The 19,212-nt window shown below is 41.3% G+C and overlaps 1 protein-coding gene across 19 annotated transcripts in view; it reads left to right on the top strand.

Annotated features, from left to right (window-relative positions):
• Positions 1-10,771: 10,771 nt before the first annotated feature.
• Positions 10,772-19,212, top strand: part of DTNB (dystrobrevin beta) — a 216,757-nt gene continuing 208,316 nt past the window's right edge. For 18 of the 19 annotated variants that reach the window (XR_002124314.1, XR_002124369.1, XR_002124234.1 and 15 more), the window contains exon 1: positions 10,772-10,980. The gene's annotated coding sequence lies outside the window, so the exon portion shown is untranslated. The remainder of the gene's footprint in view (positions 10,981-19,212) is intronic. The other variant, XR_002124380.1, reaches the window with a different exon arrangement.

Consider the following 19,212-nt stretch of genomic DNA (forward strand, 5'->3'; position numbering starts at 1 on the left):
TCCAGCCCAGTCCAGTCTCCAGCATGACACCCAAGGACAGTTTTGTTGAAGAACGTGGCTGATGTCCACGTTGTAAATCTTAGAAAGCTCCATTCATAAAGGTGTTCTGTGCACTTTGTCTAAGAATCCACAAGCTGTTACAGAGAGTAAGAATACCCACATCCCAGCACCACCTGTCTTCCTGGCCATCTCATCCCCATCCAGAGCCTCCTGGTTTCTTTCTGTGCCATCTTTATTCCATGTTTGGACAAAATTGAGAACCAGTGATTCAGCCTCTGGGTGGAAGGAATTCCACATTGCTACTCATTGTGCAAAATAGCAGTTCCTATTCATTTCTTCCAAACCTGTGTCTTTCAACCACCAACAGCTGCCCCTTACTGCTGGTCTTATAAGACTGGGTGACTGCATCTGTGTTCCGATTGTGCATGCCTTGGGCATATCACGTTTGAGCTCTCATCTTTCTCTGAAGGCCAGGGTTTGGTTTTTGCTTGTCATCATATAAAGAACACTTTCTGCTTGTCATTTTAATTACTCTCTATTGGATCCTTTCCAGTCCTGTTATGTCATCTGTAAGTGCCAGAGAACAGAATGACACACATGACAGTGCCAATTTACCAGAATTTGATACAAGGATGGGATTGTGACATTTTGTTTCCAGTATTCTCATCCGCATGTTATTAGGGGTTTTTGGTGGGGAGGAGGGCAGCACAGTGGATTCGTGATTTCCAGGAATGGTTTCCAGGTTCATTAAATTATTTTCCTTGAGCTGTTATTACCTTCCTGTTGCCCACACTGACAATGACGCCAGCTGGCAGGTGTCTGCCCTCCTCCACAGTTCTGTACATCTCTCTGTAGCTTTAGTCCCACCACTGTCAGCTCACTATCTGGCCAAACATGGTGTCACAAATGACCTTGGAGATTCCACTGTGTCTCTCTTCCCTGGATCACTTATAACCGTGGAAAGTAAGACTTGGATGTTCAAACTGCACAACGAAAATGGGACAGGTTCTAGCACAGGTTTTTTGTTTTTAATACTTTTTCCTGTTTTTAAAGAAGTACATGTTCATTTAAGACATTTTAAAAATATAAACAAATACAAAGAAAATTAAAATCACTCCTAATCCTACCACCCAGAGATAATTGCTGGTAATATTTTTGTTTGTATTCTTCCAGTCTTTTATTCAGGGAACAACACACACACACACACACACACACACTCACACACACACGAATTCTTTCCCTTTATCTTTAAAAAATATGATATTTGATGTTTAATATACTGTACACCTGAAACTAATGTAATATGGAATGTCAGCTGTAGTTAAAAGAATTAAAAATAAATATGATATTTGATACAAAAGAATATAGGTAATATTATACACACCCCACTAAGAAATAGAACATTACTAGTAATTGGCAATAATTGTCATTTACCTAAGTGCTCTTCCAACCTACCACTTCCTTCCAGGGGGTAACTTTTTTCTCAAAATTTGGGTTTATTATTCCCTTGCTTTATAAAAGTCATTTTACAAATTGTTTGGGTTTTCTTGATTTTAAGCTTTATAAAAATAGTACTATTATCTAATCCTATGTCTCTTGCTTTTTTCACTCCAAAAAATACATTGGTTCACTTTATTCATGTTCTGTTATGTAGAGGTAGTTTTTTCATGTCTGCTGCAGTTTAATATTTCCATAGAAACAACTTATTTATTCATTCTTCTCTTGCTGGACACTTGGACTGTTCTTAGTACTTTGCCATTATAAGCAGTGCTTCTCCATGCCTCTTGGTGCACATGTCGAGTGCCTTTGGGGTGAAATTGCTGGATACAAAATATGCAAAATTTCAACTTTATGAGGCATTGCCAAAATGACCACAGCAATTTACATTCCTAGCATCAGTGCATAGAGTTCTGACTGATTGGCCCCTTGTCCATCATTTGAAACTGTCAGACTTTAAAACTTTTGCTTTTCTAGCAGGTGTATAACATTGTAGTATTGATTTATATTTTCCTGAATACACGTATTAATGAAATTGAGGATCTTTTCATATGTTTACTTGCCGTAGGTGTTTGCTCTTCTGTAAAATGTCTTTTATACTTTTGCCCCCATTTCTGTTGGGTTTCTTGTCTCTCACACATAGTTTTAGCAAAATTTGAATTGTACTGCAGACACCGTTTTACACTTTTCCATGTCATAAAAAATTCTTTTACACTGTGATTTTAATGCTTATGGCATCTTCTATCTCAAGGATACCTTGCAATTTAATTAATCAAAGCCCTGTAAATTTTTTCAGTTTTAGCTTTTAGAAGTAATTCTGGTAAGATACCTTAATGCATAAATTTAATTACACATTACTGAAAGTTTTCATAATATAAGTTGCAAGAATTTGGATTTCTGGGTCAAAGGATAGCAATATTTTAAAAGATTTTGATATGTGTTTCCACATTACTTTCCAGAAAGATTGTATAATTTACATTTCTTCAAAAAACTTCTTCAACACTGGATATTAAATTTCAAATATTTTGCTGATTTAATTTGTAAATACTAGAAATAAAGATAATCAACATTTAGAAATACGTTTATTGGTCCTTGTGTTTCTTATTTTCCTGGCATTGATTCTCCCTCCCCCCTGCCCACCCAGTTTATTATTTGCATTAGACCAAAGATATATCTAAGTACCATGTTAAAAATTACTTGGTTTACTTCTTTCTCCATCTCATTGTGGTTGTATCATTCATTTGACATACAATTGGGTTCATTTGTTTCTGTTTGCATTCAGGTACAGGTTTAAAATTTTTCCCTATGCTTGTGATTTAATTTTATTTTTTGAATGTATATAACATTAACATGCTTCCAAAAGCCAAAACTATACCAAAAGGTATACTCAAAGTTATCCCTCCCTTTCCTATCCTTTCTACCCTGTTCCCATCACCCAATTCCTTACAGGCAACCAATTTTGTTGTTTTCTGGTTTTTTGTTCTTGTGATTCTTTTTACAAAAATAAGCAAATCTATTATATTTTCTCATTTCTTGTCTTTATTACACAAAAGGTAATATACTATATATTTGTTTTTGTACTTTGTTTTTATAGCTTAGTATTGGGTTGTCGGGAAAGTCATGATGTATTTTTCTATGTTTTTCAATGCAAAAATGTGTCATGACTTTCCTGACGACCCAATAGTATACCCTGGAAATTATTATATATCACTTCATAAAGATATTCTTCATTCTTTTTTATTGCTTCCTAGTAGTTGGTTATGTGTAAGGTCTAAAGTTATTCAACCAGTCTTCTATGTTTGGGCACTTAGGTAGTTTCCAATATTCTGTAAATACAAATAATGGTACAGTGCAGAAGCTTAGGTATGTAACAGTACATATTATTTTTGGAAGTATCTTTAGGGTAAATTCCTATAAGTGGGACTGCTGAGAGGTAAATGTGCATATCACAGTTCTAAATGCCTCTCTATAGGGGTTGTACTGTTTTTCATTCCCTCTAGTAATTTTTGTCCCCCCATAACCTCACCAACACCATGAGGCTGTGTATGGCTGTCCAGTTTCCCCAACACCCTTTATCAATTATCTTTGCCTCAACCATTCGACTGCTTATTATATACTGGATTTTCATATGTAGTTGGATTGACTTCTGTACCTTCTTTTTGGTTATGTTGGTCTGCCTATTCATGAGCCAGAACCACCCCATTTTTATTCAAGAGGCTCTGTGTAGTATGTTTTGATATTTGCTAGGGCCAGTCACTTCTCATCCCTCTTCCTTTTCAGTGTTTTACTCGCTATTCTTGAGTGTTTGTTTTTTCCATATGAACTTCAGTATCAATTTGTCTAGCTACAGGAAAAAAGAAAACTTGTTTATATTTTCTGGGAAATCATATTAAATTTATAAATTAATATAAGGAGAACTGTCATCTTAATGATGTTGAGATATTTTAACCAAAACCAAGGAATGTCTTGTTCAAATATACTTTTGTGTCTTTCAGGATTGTTTTGTAGTTTTCTTTTTTCAAAGAACCAGATTTATTGAGATGCAATTTACATACCTTTTTTTTTTTTAAAAGATTTTATTGGGGAATTGGGGAAGGGGAACATCATTGGGGAATCGGAGAAGGGGAACAAGAAAGGTGCTGTTCTTCTGTTCTTCAGTCTAGTTGTGGAGGACATTGCTTCACTGGTCCATGTTGGTATTATCATTGCACTCTTCCTGGGTGAGACAGTTGCTCGTCAGCCATTGGACAGTCGCTCACTGTGGCTCACAGCAGCTCACAGCAGCTCACGCTGGCTGCCGGCCACTCACGGTAGTTCACGGCAGCCCACTGCAGCAGGGGCTACAGCCTACACTGTCGCTGGCAACTCATGGTAGCCCAGCTCCAGATCGAGCTGTTGTTCACCATCTTAGCTGTAGAGAGTGCAGCATCACTGGCCCTCATGTGGGATCCAAACTGGGGCCCTGCTGCTCAGAGCTGGTGTCCCAAGCCAACTCCTAACCAACGTGCCACTCGGCTGGCCCCCTACTTAACTTTTAATTGATCTATTTAAAGTGTATAGTTCAGTGGTTTTTAGTATATTCATAGAGAAGTGTAACTATCACCACAATCAACTTTAGAACATTTTCATCAACTCAAAAAGTAACCTCATACTTATTAACAGTCCTTTCTCAATCCTTGCAACCCCTCCAGCCCCTGGTAACCACTAATCTACTTTCTGCTTCTATAGGTTGCCTATTTTGGACATTTCATGTACTATATAGAATCATATAATATGTGGTCTTCTATAACTAGTTTCTTTCACTTGGAATAATGTTTTTCAAGTTTCATCCATGTTATAGCATATACTCCATTCTTGTTTATTGCTGAATAACGTTCCATTGTATGAGTGGATTTACCACATTTTGTTTATCCATTCATCAGTTGATAGAGTTTTGGGTTGTTTACACTTTTTGTCTATTATGAATAAAACTGAACATTTGTGCATAGATTTTTGTGTGGGCATATATTTTCAAGTCTCTTGGGTATACATCTAGAAGTAGAATTGCTGGGTCATATGGTAACTTCATTTTTAACATTTTGAGGAACTGCCAAGCCATTTTCTGGAGCAGCTGCACAATTTTTCATTTATAGCAGCGAGGTATCAATGTTCTAATTTCTCCACATTCTCACCAACACATTATTGTGTGTGATTTTGGTTATAGCCATCCCAAGAGGGGGTGAAGTGGTAACTCATTGTGTGTTTTGTTTGTTTGTTTGTTTGTTTGTTTACATTCCACTAATAGCTGATCATGTTGAGCATCTTTACATGTGTTTACTGGCTATCTATAAATCTTCTTTGAAGGAATGTCTGCTCACATCCTTTTCCCATTTTCAATCGAGCTATTTGTATTATAATTGTAGTGTTGTTTATATATTCTGGGTAGAACTTTCTTAGCAAATATATTATTTGGAAATATTTACTCCCATTCTGTTGGCTGTCTTTGCACTTTTTTTTATGCTGTCTTTTGATGCACCAAAGTTTTAAATTTTGACAAAGTCCAATTTGTCCCTTTTTCTCTTTTGTCATTTGTGCTTGTGGTGGTATATCTAAGAGGGCTTTGCTAAACCCAAGGTAATGAGGGTTTACACCTATGTTTTCTTCTAAGACTTTTATAGCTTTAGCTTTTACTTTAGGTAGTTGACATCCTAACCAGTGCCACAGAATGTAACTGTATGAAGATAGGGTCTTTAATGAGATAATTAAGTTAAAATGAGGTTGTTAGGGTGGATCCTACTCCAATATAACTGGTGTCCTTATAAGAAAAGGAGATTAGCACACAGACATTCACAGTACGTACAAAGGGAAGACCATGTGAGGACATGGGAAGGAGAAGGCCATCAACAAGCCAAGGAGAGAGGACTCAGAAGAAACCAACCCTGGTGACACCTTGATCTTAGACTTATAGCCTCCAGAACTGTGAGGAAATAAATTTCTATTCTCTAGGCCAGTCTGTGGTACTTTGCTATGGTAATTTTAGCAGACTAATACATAAACCCTACTTGGTCATGGTATGTTATTTTCTTAAATCATATGGACCTTGTGTGGTGTTTTTTTGTTTGTTTGTTTGTTTGTTTTAGAGAGACAGAGAGAGAGAGAGAGAGAGAGAAAGAGAGGAAGGGAAATAACTTTATTTCTTTTTTTCTAGTATAGGGGTGGCAAACTGCAACTCATGTGACAAATCTAGCCTGCTGCCTATTTCTGTAAATCCAGTTCGAGACATAGTCAGGTATTTATTTGCATATCATCTGTGACTGCTTTTGTGCAACAATGGCAGAGTTTGCATAGTTAGGCCTGCAGATCAGATCCCACATGGGCCAGTGATGCTGTGCCCTCTACAGCTAAGATAATGAACAATAGCTCGACCTGGAGCTGGGCTGCCATGAGTCGCTGGCGATGGCATAGGCTGCAGTGGTGTTACAGTGGGGTGCCGGAAGCTACCATGAGTGGTTGACAGCCAGCATGAGCAGCCCGCAGCTGGCGTGAGCCACTGTGAACTGCCGTCCAGTGGCCGGCAACCGATCTGCCTCAGCTGGGAAAAGCGTAATGATAATACCAACATGGGCCAGTGAAGGGACGTGCACCACAACTAGACTGAGGAGCAAAAGGACAGCAACTTGTCTGTTTCCCTTCCCTGATTCTCCAACACTGTTCCCTCCCCAATTCCCCAATAAAATCTTAAAAAAAAAAATTTTACTATTTATTGCGTTAGAAAAAAAATTGCTGACTCTTGCTCTAGTACCGTATTTGCCGGCGTATAAGACGACTGGGCGTATAAGACGACCCCCTAACATTTCCACTCAAAATACAGAGTTTGTTATATACTCGCCGTATAAGACTACCCCCTCTTCCGACCATACACCCAGTATGGTATCGCGATTCGCGATTTTGCGCTATCATACTGGGTGTATGGTCGGCTGTGTGCGATTTTGCGAGTGTGGTAAAATCGCATAACAGCAAAATCGCATAACAGCCGAGCATACACCCAGCAGCGCTGCTGATGCCTGAATGGTATGTGGAATGAAGTGGGCGGGCATCGGGAGGCCACTATGGCACGGGGCAAGCACTATGGGCAGTCTATCTGAAGTGTATCTGGCGTATAAGACGACCCCCCACTTGGAGGCATATTTTTCAGGGCCAAAAAATCGTCTTATACGCCGGCAAATACGGTAGGTAGTTAGGATGGGCTCATGTGCATAGTATTCTTTGAGTTCTTACATTTTAAAAACAGGTTTGTTTTTTTTTCCTATAGCCTTTGATGCTTGAAAAACAGCATGATGGATGGATACAAAAGTCTTAGCTTGCATCTTCTTGCCTTGAGTTTTTAGACAATGCTGAAAATGCTGCATCACTGTTGCTTTGCTTTGCTCTTGAGAAATTTGATGCCAAATGTTGTGGTTACCATAACAAACTACCTACCCTGAATAGTGATGGCTTAATGTTTTGATTATAATTTCATAACCTTTGGAGTCAGGAATTTGGGTGGGGGTTGGGCTGAATGATTCTTCTGCTCCACATGACTTCAGCTGGGGCCACTCAGTGGTATTCAGCTGATGGTTGGACTGATAGAGGGCATTCATGATGACTTCACTCCTATCAGCTAGCATCAGGTAGGCCCCTCTCTTCCGTGTAGGCTCAGAACTTCTCCGTAGGAAGCTTGATATTTCACATAGTGGCTCAGGGCTTCAAGAGCAAGTGTTCCTAAAGACACAGCTGGACTCTTCAAGACTTCTTAGGACATGGTTTGGAAGTCCCATAACATTTCACATTCTCTTGGTCAAGTAATTCACTCAGGCCAGCATGGATTAAGAGAAGTGATAAAGAATTTGGAGCCATCTTTAATGTATTGCAGCCTAATTTTCTTACCCTTTTAAGCAGTTTGAACTTTTTGCATGGAAGTTTTGAAGATTATTATTTTTGTCTGATATTTTTAAGAGGCTAACTGTCAGAATTGATCATACTGTGGTCATTTCCCCAAATATGTGTGGGCCCTTTCATTATGTAGGTTTACATTTTCTTATTTCCAGAAAGTTTCTTGGATTATAGATTCATCATATATGGAACTTATTTTGGACATTCTGTACTTGTGTTCCAGTGACATCCCAGAGAGAGAAACAAGCACAAAGGTATGGAGGCAAAGGAAAGTAGGAACATTCCAGGAGTTTGGATGGGGTGTGTAGGAAGCAACAAGAGATGGAGTGGAAAGATGGCAAGGGCTAGATAAATGGAAGGTATTGTGTGCAGTGACACCACTGGCAGCAAATTTTTGAAAGTTTGTTCTGACACGCAGTATGGAATATGAATTGAAAGGAACAAGACTACGAGGGAGACAAGATAAAAGGCTACTGTATGAGTCTAGGTGACGGATTAAGAGACTCTCGAGTTAGTTATGAGGACAATCAACAGGATTGTTGAGTGTGGTGGGAAGGGGAGGAAGGAATCAAGGATGACCCCCAGTTTCTAAACTGGGCATGTGAGTGGACAATAATGCTAAACGGTTTTAGACATGCAGAGTCTGAGGTATCTCTAGGACCCCCAGGTGGAGAAGTCTGGTAGGCTTTTGTGTGTATGGAACTCAAATGAGTGGTCTGAGCTCGATAATGCATTTGGGAGTTGTTGAGATATGTGGCAGATGAAGACAGGGAGTGAATTCGCCTCTGGAGAATGTGTGGGGTGAGATGAAAGCGGAGGACAGAATCCTGGAGACTGAGGAGTAGTCAGAAGGGCTGGAGATGAGGTTATGTAGTGAAGGTGAAGGGAGTTTCCAAAAGAGTGGAGTGCTCTGTGTTGTCAAATACCATGGAGAGTTTTAGTAATAGGAGGACTCAAAAATGGCCCATGGCATTTAGGATTAAACAGCCCTCCATGACTGAGAGAAGTGCAGTGTTGTGGTAGGGACAGAAGCCATGCAGCCATGGGGTGAGGAATGAGAAGCTGTTGAGTTGTCAGAGATGAGCTAATACTTGAAAGGTGTTTGTGAAGGAATTTACAGAGGGAGCAGTAACTAGAGACCAGTCTGGAATGACAGAGGGATTTCTTTCCTTTTTCTTTAGGACAGGAAAAGCTTGAACATCACTAGATGGTGAAGGAAAAGGTTAAGTAGGTAAGAGGAGTTGATGATTTTGGGAGCAAGAGGGGGAGAATTATTGAAAGAAGTTTACTGAGGACTGGGAGGTGATGAAATACAGAACCTGCATGGAGAGATGCTAATGTGAGTACTTCAAGTGTTTAGTTCCCAGAATGGTTTATTAACAGTCTCGCCTACATATTGAAATTACCTTGGTTTCAGTCAATAGGGCAAATAAGCAAGCAGTTATTTACATGGTTATTTACATTATTTACACATCCTTTCTCCAAAGGACAGGATTAACGTTTTACCCTTTCAATGCCTCCTCCACAGTTGGTGCTCAAAAAGTGGTAAATGAATGAACAAGATGTCTCTTACGTGTATTCTGAGTATCTTAACATATTTAGAACATAGTCAAAAACCTACACACAAGTGAAAAAGTCTTCTAAGCACACAAAATAATCATGAAGTTCATGTGTGAAAAGTGATGTCTTTTTCTGAGGAATTTGTTCACTCTTACCTAACAAAGCTGGTTACCAGCATTTCCTTCACCGTAGGAGTTCAAAAATAGGAAGATGGGAGGAGGAGGAAGAGGATGTTCTAAAGGCAGACATGCAGGCAGGCAGACAGCAGCAGGAGGTGACACGAGCTGCCTTAGCATAAGGTGCCAAAAAGCAGTGAAAAACCAGACTGCAAGCATACTGCCTTTGGGGCTCTTCGCTTAGGGATTTCACATCCTTCACTCATACCAACAATCCTGACAGGACACTGCTGTTTTGAGCCTTAAATAATGCTGAGAAAAACGATTCTTTGAGCCATTAAAAAAAGCTTAGCTGTCCCTAATTTGGAATCATTTCCTATGTTTCACACGGCTTGGAAAGGAGTCTATCCAATATGGATAATACTAAAATGAAAAAGCTCATGGTGAGATAGTAAACCTTGATCACCCTCTGTTCCTTTGTCCAAGCTGTTTTCCTAACTTTTGATGCCCTCCCCCTTTTCTCCTAAGACTTCTTGCTTTTTCTTCCTTCAAGGCTAAACACACAAGCCGCCTCTTCCAGGAACCTCTCCGCATGGTCCAAGCGGAAGTAATCTCTTCCTCCTCTGCCTTCCACAGCATCTCACTGTGGCTTGGCTTTGCACGGGTCACCAGACGGGGTTGTTTACACGGCTGCTTTTCCACTAAGTTATGCGCTCCTCGAGACCAGGGACCATGACCGTGACGGTGTACCGACACAGCACCTGGTACAGCGCTAGGCGCGGAGTCAGTGCTCAGTAAACGCTTGCTGCGTTGAATTAATTTGGAAAAACCACTCATGGCAGGATTTTGTGGTGGAAGCGCGGATGAATGATTCATGGGGTGGTTCTTTGCATTCTTTACCTAGTAGTCATGTCGGGCGGGGCATCCAGCTGGCCTAGCTAATACCTGCGGAGTTGAAACGCACCTCCGCCGCCTGCCTTCGCCGTGCGGGACACGACCACAGGGTGCAAGGTTCCCCCCGCCCTCTGGGAAGGCGGCCGGCGAGCTGGGGGGCGGGTCCCTCCAGGCCGCAGGGGGCGGGGCTCGAAGCGAACTCGGCCCGCTTGCCCGCCCCCTCCCCTGCGCGGCGGAGCCCCGCCCCCAGCCGCGCGCTCACGCCCGTGGCGCGTGCCCGCCCGCAGCCCTGAGCCCTCGCGCCCTCGCGCCCTCGTGCCGGGGGCGGGCTCGCTGCGCGTGCCGGGCGGGGAAGCGGCGCGAGCCGGTCGCTGAGAACGTTCGCCGCGGGGGCGGCTCCAGGGCCTGAGCGGGCGCTGCTGCCGCCTCAGCCGCGGGCGCCTGGCCGGAGGAGGCTGCGATCGCCGTAGACCTTCTCGGCGCCCCCCGCTCCGGCCGGGAAGTGAGTAAGGTGGGGGGGCGCGGCGGCGGCCGCAGGCTGCGGGAGAGGTGCGCGGTGCTGGAGCCTCCCGGCCGCGAGGAGCGGGAAGGAGACGGCGCAGCGCCCGGACTTCGGGAGCCTGCAGGGGTGCAGGGCCGGGAGCGGCGGGGACGGCGCGCGGGGAGCCGGGGCCGCTGTGCCGCGCGCCCGGCCCTGGAGGGACGAGCTGAGGGGATGGAGCGGAGTTCAGGGCCAGCACCGCCGGGGTCTGAGCCCCGGGCAGGGGAGGGGTCCCCGGGGTGCCGAGGGCGCCGTGGTTGCCGGGCGCGGAGCTGGGGTGCGGGCGCCGGGCTGATGCTGCTGGTGCTCGGTTCGCTGGGAGGAGGCTCTGCGTTAGGTGCTGAAGGGGGCAAAGAAGGCAGGTCCTGGCAGAGGGCAGGTGAGGCAGGCAGGCCCTGGCAGAGGGAAGGGACTTTATTTCAGATCACCCCAAAATACTATTTCCCGAGGCCCCTAACAGTGAACCTGTGCACTGGGTCACCCTTGAAAGAAAGTGTGCTTAGAGGAGGGAGGATGCAGCTAACGAATGCTTGCCGTTCAATTCCTGTGCCAGGCCTTGGGATTAGGAAGCCCTTCCAGCGTTCTTAGCAAACGTTTATTGATTAGCTACCTGGGTAGAGAACCGTGGTCAGCACTGGGGCCTCAAAATAGTATAAAACACAGCCATAATTTGCTGTTTAGGTATTGACAATTTGATTGTGAGGCTACGCATGTAAAACAAAGCAGCACTGAATTTTGCCTCATACCTTATTCACTTTAGGTCTTTTTCATTTCCCAGTATTGGGAATTTGGAGCCATAAATTGCTTGGTTTGGAGATAAAGCAGGAAGGTCAAAGAAGCTTGTGGGAGAAACTTAGGAGAGTTTTGAAGGCTCTTCGGCGTAACATTTAAAGGAAGAAAAAGGGAAAAGAAATTTGAAAAGAGAAAAGAAGTTCCCTTCCTTCCCAAATAGAATTAGACTCCATGACTGTTCACTGCTAAATCCTCAGTGACAAGAACAGTGCCCTGGCCCTTAACAGTCAAGCAGGAAATATTTATTGCATGAATGAATGAATCAAGCAAGGTTTTGAGGTATTTCACATTGGAGCAATATTAACGACTCTGGCGTTAGGGGTGGCTGATGGACTTCCTTTGTTGCTAAAGTGTTCGTTCTCTCTCTCTCTCTCTCTCTCTCTCTCTCTCTCTCTCTCTCTCTCTCTCTCTCATGTAAGGTAACCCAGGTTCTTCGGTATGGACATTTAAGTGGTCCTGCTCCCACTTTCATACCTTTATTGCATGTTGGGGCATTGTTGCAAATCATCCCATTCTGGCTCTTCTCTTTTGCACCTTTATTGCATATTGGGACATTGTTTCAAATCATTCCATTCTGGCTCTTCTCTTTTGCATCTTTATTGCTTGTTGGGACATTGTTTCAAATCATCCCATCTGGCCCTTCTCTTTTCTATCACTTGAGAAAGAAGAAGAGTACTTTTTCTAGAGAACATTTTTTTGTTTCTTTTATCCTGTTTCTTGGAGCTCAGGTCTGTAGTAAGAATCTATCTCCGCTCTTTTGTAAAGGCTGGAATTTTGCCTGTTCTCTGCCTTGGTTGGATTTCTGGACTCTAGCTCCAGGCTGCTGTTTCAGTTCCCTGGGTTGCAGTGCCTGTTAGGTTACTTTGTCTGCCAAATTAAAACTTGACCTTTTATGAGTTCTATGAGAATTTTTATCATACATAAATGGAATTACCTTTGAAGGGGGTTATGTAGTCAAAGCAGCGCTGGCAAGGTTTTGAGCGTCCACTGTGGGTGAGAGACAAAATTTCTACTTAGAAAATTAGACTTAGAGCCAACAGAATGCCAAGTTACCCTTTATTTTATGTCTTTACTAGAAATCTCTCAGGACTTTTTTTCCTCACATAGAAAATAAGAGTAATATTAATCCAAATTTGGTATTGTATAGTAAGCCTTGATGAATGAAGTTAATTTCTCTTTAGTTTTATGACTGTGCTTCAGAGTGCAACCAGCAGGCGTATACCCGTTCTTGGTTTGGGGTTCTGTAATTTTGGGTGCCTTGCTCCAAGTTTTCCCAATGCTATTGTATTTTATTTATGTATTTAATTTATTTTAAAATCAACTTTATTAATGTATAGTTTAAATGCATAGATGTTCGTGTACATTCCGATGAGTTTTGAAAACATGTATGCCTTGTAACCCCTATCCCAGTCAGGATGTAGAAATTTACATCACCTCAGAAAGTTCCCCAATGCTGGTGTTATTCTAATTACACAAACCTCAGGGCTGTGGCGTCTGGTTGTGCAGGATGTGTGTTGCCCGGCCTTAGGGGTTGCCATTCACAGCCGAGTCCCTGGAGTTGTGTTGTGCAGTCAGTGTGGCTGGGCCACTGCAGCTCTGCAAATGGCTCATGAATGCATACTCTTATAAAATCCTCAAACCGCACAGAGAGAATAAAAGCCCCTGGCCCACTCCCTTCTCCACCAAAACTGCAGTTGTCAGTGTGTTGTGATCCTTTCTGACCTATCTCTGCATTTTCATCAATATATAGGTAATAAAGAATCTCCCCCCCATATTAATGACACGATACTACTATACATTGTTCTGCAACTTGTTTTCTAACAGAATGTCTGAGATCTTTCCATGTTAATACATAGGGATCTACCTGATTCTTCTTCACTTGTAGTATTATTGTCTCTTACGTAGTATTATTGTACTGTAGTTTCAGACACTGCTGCAGCGAATGAAAAGTAGACTCACTGGGTCACAGAGCTGTACATTTAAAATTTTAATTGATGGAGATTTAGCCATGTTACTACTTGTGGATCTGGTTCATTTCTTTTTAACTGCTGAGTAGTGTTCAGCTGTAGACTGAAATGACTGTTCATGTATCCTTCACCCGCGAGGGACAGTTAGGTTACTCTGGATACTAATTGTTTGATGTACATATGTGTTATAAATGCATCCAGCCAGCTTGTGCTTGCCTTTTTCCTTTGTTAACAGTGTCTTTGGTTGTATACAAGTTATAAGTTTTAATGTTATAGTTATGAAAAAAATTCCCTTAAATAAAAAAAAACACTCTGTGTGTGTGTGTGTGTGTGTGTGTGTGTGTGTGTGTGTGTGTGTGTGTGTCTGGTTAAGTAAATTTTCTCTATCTCAAAGTATGAATTATATATTTCTGTATTTTCTTCTAAAATTAAACAAAATTTTGCTTTTTGTGTGGAATTTCTATATGTTGTAATGAAGAGAATTAATTTTTTTTCCAATTTGGATAATCAGTTTTTCAGCACTGTCATCATTTTTTATTGTTGTAAAATATACATAACATAGATTTTACCATTTTAACCATTTTTAAGAGTAGAGTTTTGTGGCATGAAATACATTCACATTGTTGTGCAACTATCACCACCGTCCATTTCAGAAGTTTTTCATCTCCCCCAACTGAAACTTTGTCTCCATTAAACACTAACTCCCAATCCTCTCCTCCCTCCAGCCCCTGGTAGCCTCCATTCATTCTACTTTCTCTCTCTATGAATTTGACTACGCTGGTACCTCATATAAGTGGAATCACACAATATTTATCCTTTTGTGCCTGGTTTATTTCACCTAGCATACTATTGTCAGAGTTCATCTGTATTGTCGTGTGTGTCAGGATTTTCTTCTCTTTTAAAGCTGAATACTGTTCCATTGTATGTGTATATCACATTTGTTTATCCATTCATCCATCAATGGACACTTGGGTTGTTTTGGCTATTGTGAGTAATGTTGCTGTGAACATGGGCATGCAAATACCTGTTCAAGTCCCTGCTTTTGATTCTTTTGTGTACATACCCAGAAGTGGAACTGTCCATGATAATTTAAAAAGTGATATACGTAATTGAATATGACCCAAATGGGTGGATAGTGTAGAGTTCCTATATACCCAGTCTTCCTCATGAGTGTTTCCCTTTACTAACATCTTGCATTAGTGCGGTACATTTGTTACAACTGATGAATCAGTATTGATACATTATTATTAACTTAAGTTCATAGTTTATATTAGGCTTCACTCTGTGTCACACAGTTCTGTGGATTTTGACAAATGTGTAATGTCATGCATCATGTCATTATATAACGTCATTGCAGTATCACACAGAATAATTTCATTGCTCTAAAAATCCTCTGTATTTCACCTATTCATTCTTCCCTTCCTCCTCCTGAGCCCCTGATAACCACTGATCATTTTACTGTGTCTATCGTTTTGCCTTTTCCAGAATGTCATATAGTTGGGATCAGACTCTTTCAGGTTGATCAGATTGATCAGATCAATCTTTCAGGTTGGTCTTTTTTGCTTAGTGTTATGTACTTAAGGTTCCTCTGTGTCTCACAGTTTGTTTATCCATTCACCTGTTGAAGGACATCTTGGTTATTTCCAGTTTTTGGTAATTATGGATAAAGCTTCTATAAATATTCACGTGCATGTTTTTGCGTGGGCGTAAGTTTTCAGCAATTTCGGGTAAATACCTAGGAGCATGATTGCTGGATCGTATGGCTAGGGAATGTTTAGCTTTGTAAAAAGCGGCTGTCTTCCAAAGTGGCTGTATAGTTTTGCATTCCCAATACTTAAAAAACTTGACATCCTAGCACCCTAAATATACTTAAAAAAATAAGTATTTGTCAAACTTCTGTAAAGTTAAACTTCATCTGGAATGAATTTGTATTTCTAATTGTTGGTTTTGTTGGCTATCTTTCGTAGCATTCTATTTCTTAGTGTTCTGAAGAGTTGATTTACAGACTAATCTGAGTGTGTGTGCTTTTGATTTTGTTTTTCTTATCTCTGTGCTCACCCTTCTCTGTGTGGTGATATTTCAGGTGCTTTCATTGACCTAGTGGACCCTAATCAAGAATCAGATATGATAATAGTGGGTCAGGGGTCCTGTCCTTTGAGGTATTAATTGGGGCTGGTTTAGATCTGCTCACAGAGTATGTGGCTGTCTTGGTTCAGATCCTGGTCACGAAGTCTGTTTTTATTTCCCACTTTTTAAAGCCCAGAGCACTGTATAAACCTTAGTTCCAGGCAGAGACAGGCAATAATATTTTTTAGCTTCCTTTCAGCTCCAGCCTCGTCCTTGGCTTTGCGCAGTGAGTCTGGCTCCGATGTCTGCTGTTTCTCCAGGTGCTTTGCTTTCTCTCACCACTGCCCTGCAGGAAGTGTACACCTGCTTGTAGACTCAGTCAGTGTCCGCAAGCCTGGAGCCTCGGTCCTGCTCACAGTTTTGTGTAGCGGTTCAGTTTCTGATCCAAATGGAGGTTGGTCTTGTTCTGAACCTTCCTGAGTCATTTTTAAAATATATTTTTAAAATATTTAATTATTACTGTTTATTTGAAGTGGAGGGGATCGAAGTGTCTACTCATGGAGCTGTTTTGACTAGAAGACTTAACTGGCCAGGCTTCTTTCTAAACTTGATACCACTTATTTTGTTTTCTGTGTTACTGCAATGCCTAGACCCTTCAGTATAAAAGTTGAATAGCAGCGATGATAATGGGGACTTTTATCTTTTTCCTGAATGGGAATGCTTCCAGTGTTTCACTGTTAGATATCATACTTACCGACAGTTTCTGGTAGATATCTTTTGTCAATTTAAGGAAGTTTTCTTTCGTTCTTGGTTTGTATTTTTATTGGATGTTGAATTTTATCAAGGGCTGTTTTGGGGGGCATTTATTGAAATTATTATTTTCTCTTTAATATGTTAAGAGTAGGACCCACCTTTCTGAGTTGTAGATAACAGAGAAACACACATTGTGTATGATTTACTTGTTAATGCATTAAAAAAAAAAATAAGGGCTGGCCGAGTGGCTCATTGGTTAAGAGTTGGCTTGGGAGCGCGAGTTCTGAGCAGCAGGGCTGCCGGTTTGGATCCCACATGGGCCAGTGACACTGCACCCTCTACAGCTAAGATGGTGAACAACAGCTTGACCTGGAGCTGGGCTGCCATGAGTCACTGGCGACGGTGTAGGCTGCAGTGAGGCTGCAATGGGCTGCTGTGAGCTACCGTGAGTGGCCGGCAGCCTACATGAATGGCCGTGAGCGGCCGTGAGCAGCTGTCCAATGGCCGGCGACCAATCCGCCTCACCCGGGAAGAGTGCGATGATCACAATACCAACATGGGCCAGTGAAGCGACGTCCTCCACAACTAAACTGAAGAACAAAAGGACAGCAGCTTGTCTCTTCCCGTTCCCTGGTTCCCCAATGCTGTTCCCTCCACAAATTCCCCAATAAAACATTAAAAAAAAAAAAGAACCTTTAAAGAAAAGACATGTTTTTGGCATCCCCAGTATTTATACACACACACACACACACACACACACACACACACACACATATCCTGGTGGTGCCAACAAAAAAAATGTATACAAGTAGACACTTTGGTCACTGTTGCTCAAGCAGTAGTTCGCTATAATCAGCAGTGCCTGGATGTTGATGGTAACCACTTTGAGTACTTCTTGTAATTGCAGAAGTCAAATGTGACTTGTATTCATCTTTTGTTATCGGTATATATTGAGTATTACAATTTTAATACAGTTTTTCTTAAAATATGTATAGATTTATTTGGCACTGTGTGTGTGTGTGTGTGTGTGTGTGTGTGTGTGTGTGTGTATAAAAGCTAAAATAGGACTGAAATGCTGTGAAAATTAGGTTTGGACTAAATATTCTTGTAGCTAAGCTTCACTATAATGAAATAGTACTCAAAAAAATTATTTTTGGTAACTTCTGGGATGCTACAAGGAAGGACTTTTTCAACCTCAAACCATTCCATCTTTTCCCTGGCTTCTTTTTCTGGACTTTTAACTCCCTCCTTTTAAATTTTATCTCTCCCTGCTCTGTCTCCTCTTGCCCAAAGAGAAACTTTCTTGTGCAAGTAATAATGACTATTATTTAATGTGAGGCTACTGTGTATCAAGGGACTTTCACAGATAATGGCTACTCTTTAATCTTGACAACTTTGGAAGCCAGGAATGTATCTCCAGTGTATGGGTGAGGAAACTGAGCTCAGAGAAGTTAAAACATGTTTGGGGCCACACAGCTAATTGGTGACAGGGGTGATATTTGAACCCAGCTTGGATTTCAAAGCCCATGTTCTTTCTACATGCTGTCTCTAAACCAGACCGTTTCATGGTCCAAGTTGAACTTGGGCTTTGTCTTTTGGCTCACTCACATGATTCCTGAGCATGGTGAAATGACCGCTTTGTGTCCTCAATATGATTTCCTTGAGAGATTTTTTTTCTTTAGACAGGTACTTCATTGATTTTTACCAGTCTGATATAGTGTTATCTTCTTGAGAGATTTCTTATGACTGAACCTTTCCCAACTGCACAAACATAGAACAAATAGTGTCATGGTTAAGCATTTGGGCTCTGTAGTAAACTATTTTGGTTGGACCTTGAGTTTATTTTCCTTTAACTCTCTAAACATTATGAAATATTGGCCCTCAAAGAGGTATAGAGAATATGAATAGTGAACACCTGTGTACACACCACTTTAAGAAACTAGGCTCTTTTTAAAGTTGAGCCCCCTTAACTCCTTCCCAATTGTATTCTCCGCCCCTTCGGGGGAGAACCACTATTCTGAATTCAATGCTTTTCATCTCTGTAGATATGTATTTTCATACAGTTATTATGTATGTAAGTAGCCCTAAAATGTAGAATGTTGTTTTGCATTTAAAAGGCTTTATATTAACAGTATTAATTATATCTTTTTGTAACTTTTTATCTCCCAATATTGTGAGACTCATTTACATGGATACATGCAGCTCTAGTGTATTCATTGTCTTGGCTGAATAGGAGTGTGTTGTTTGACTACATCACAATTTACTTTTGTATTTTCCTGAGGATTGGCAATTAATTTGTTCTGATTTTTTTTTTGGGGGGGGCTATTACAGATAATGCTGCTATGAATATTCTTGTCACACCTTCTTGTGCATACATGCTTGTCTTTTAGAGTGTGTACCTAGGAGGAACCACTGACTTGTGTGCCCTGCACATCTCCAATCAGTGGGATTGCTAAACTCTCTGAAGTGGTTTCACCAGTTACTATTCATGCCCGCGGTGGGTGGCTTCTGTTCCCTCCCAGCCTTGTCAACCCTTGATGTTGTTAGTCTTTATCATTTTTGCAAATCTGCTTGATGTACAATGTAATCTTATTTTGGTTTTCAGTATATGTTT

Source organism: Hipposideros armiger, unplaced genomic scaffold, assembly GCF_001890085.2.
Source record: "Hipposideros armiger isolate ML-2016 unplaced genomic scaffold, ASM189008v1 scaffold_0, whole genome shotgun sequence".
Classification (NCBI taxonomy): domain Eukaryota; kingdom Metazoa; phylum Chordata; class Mammalia; order Chiroptera; family Hipposideridae; genus Hipposideros; species Hipposideros armiger.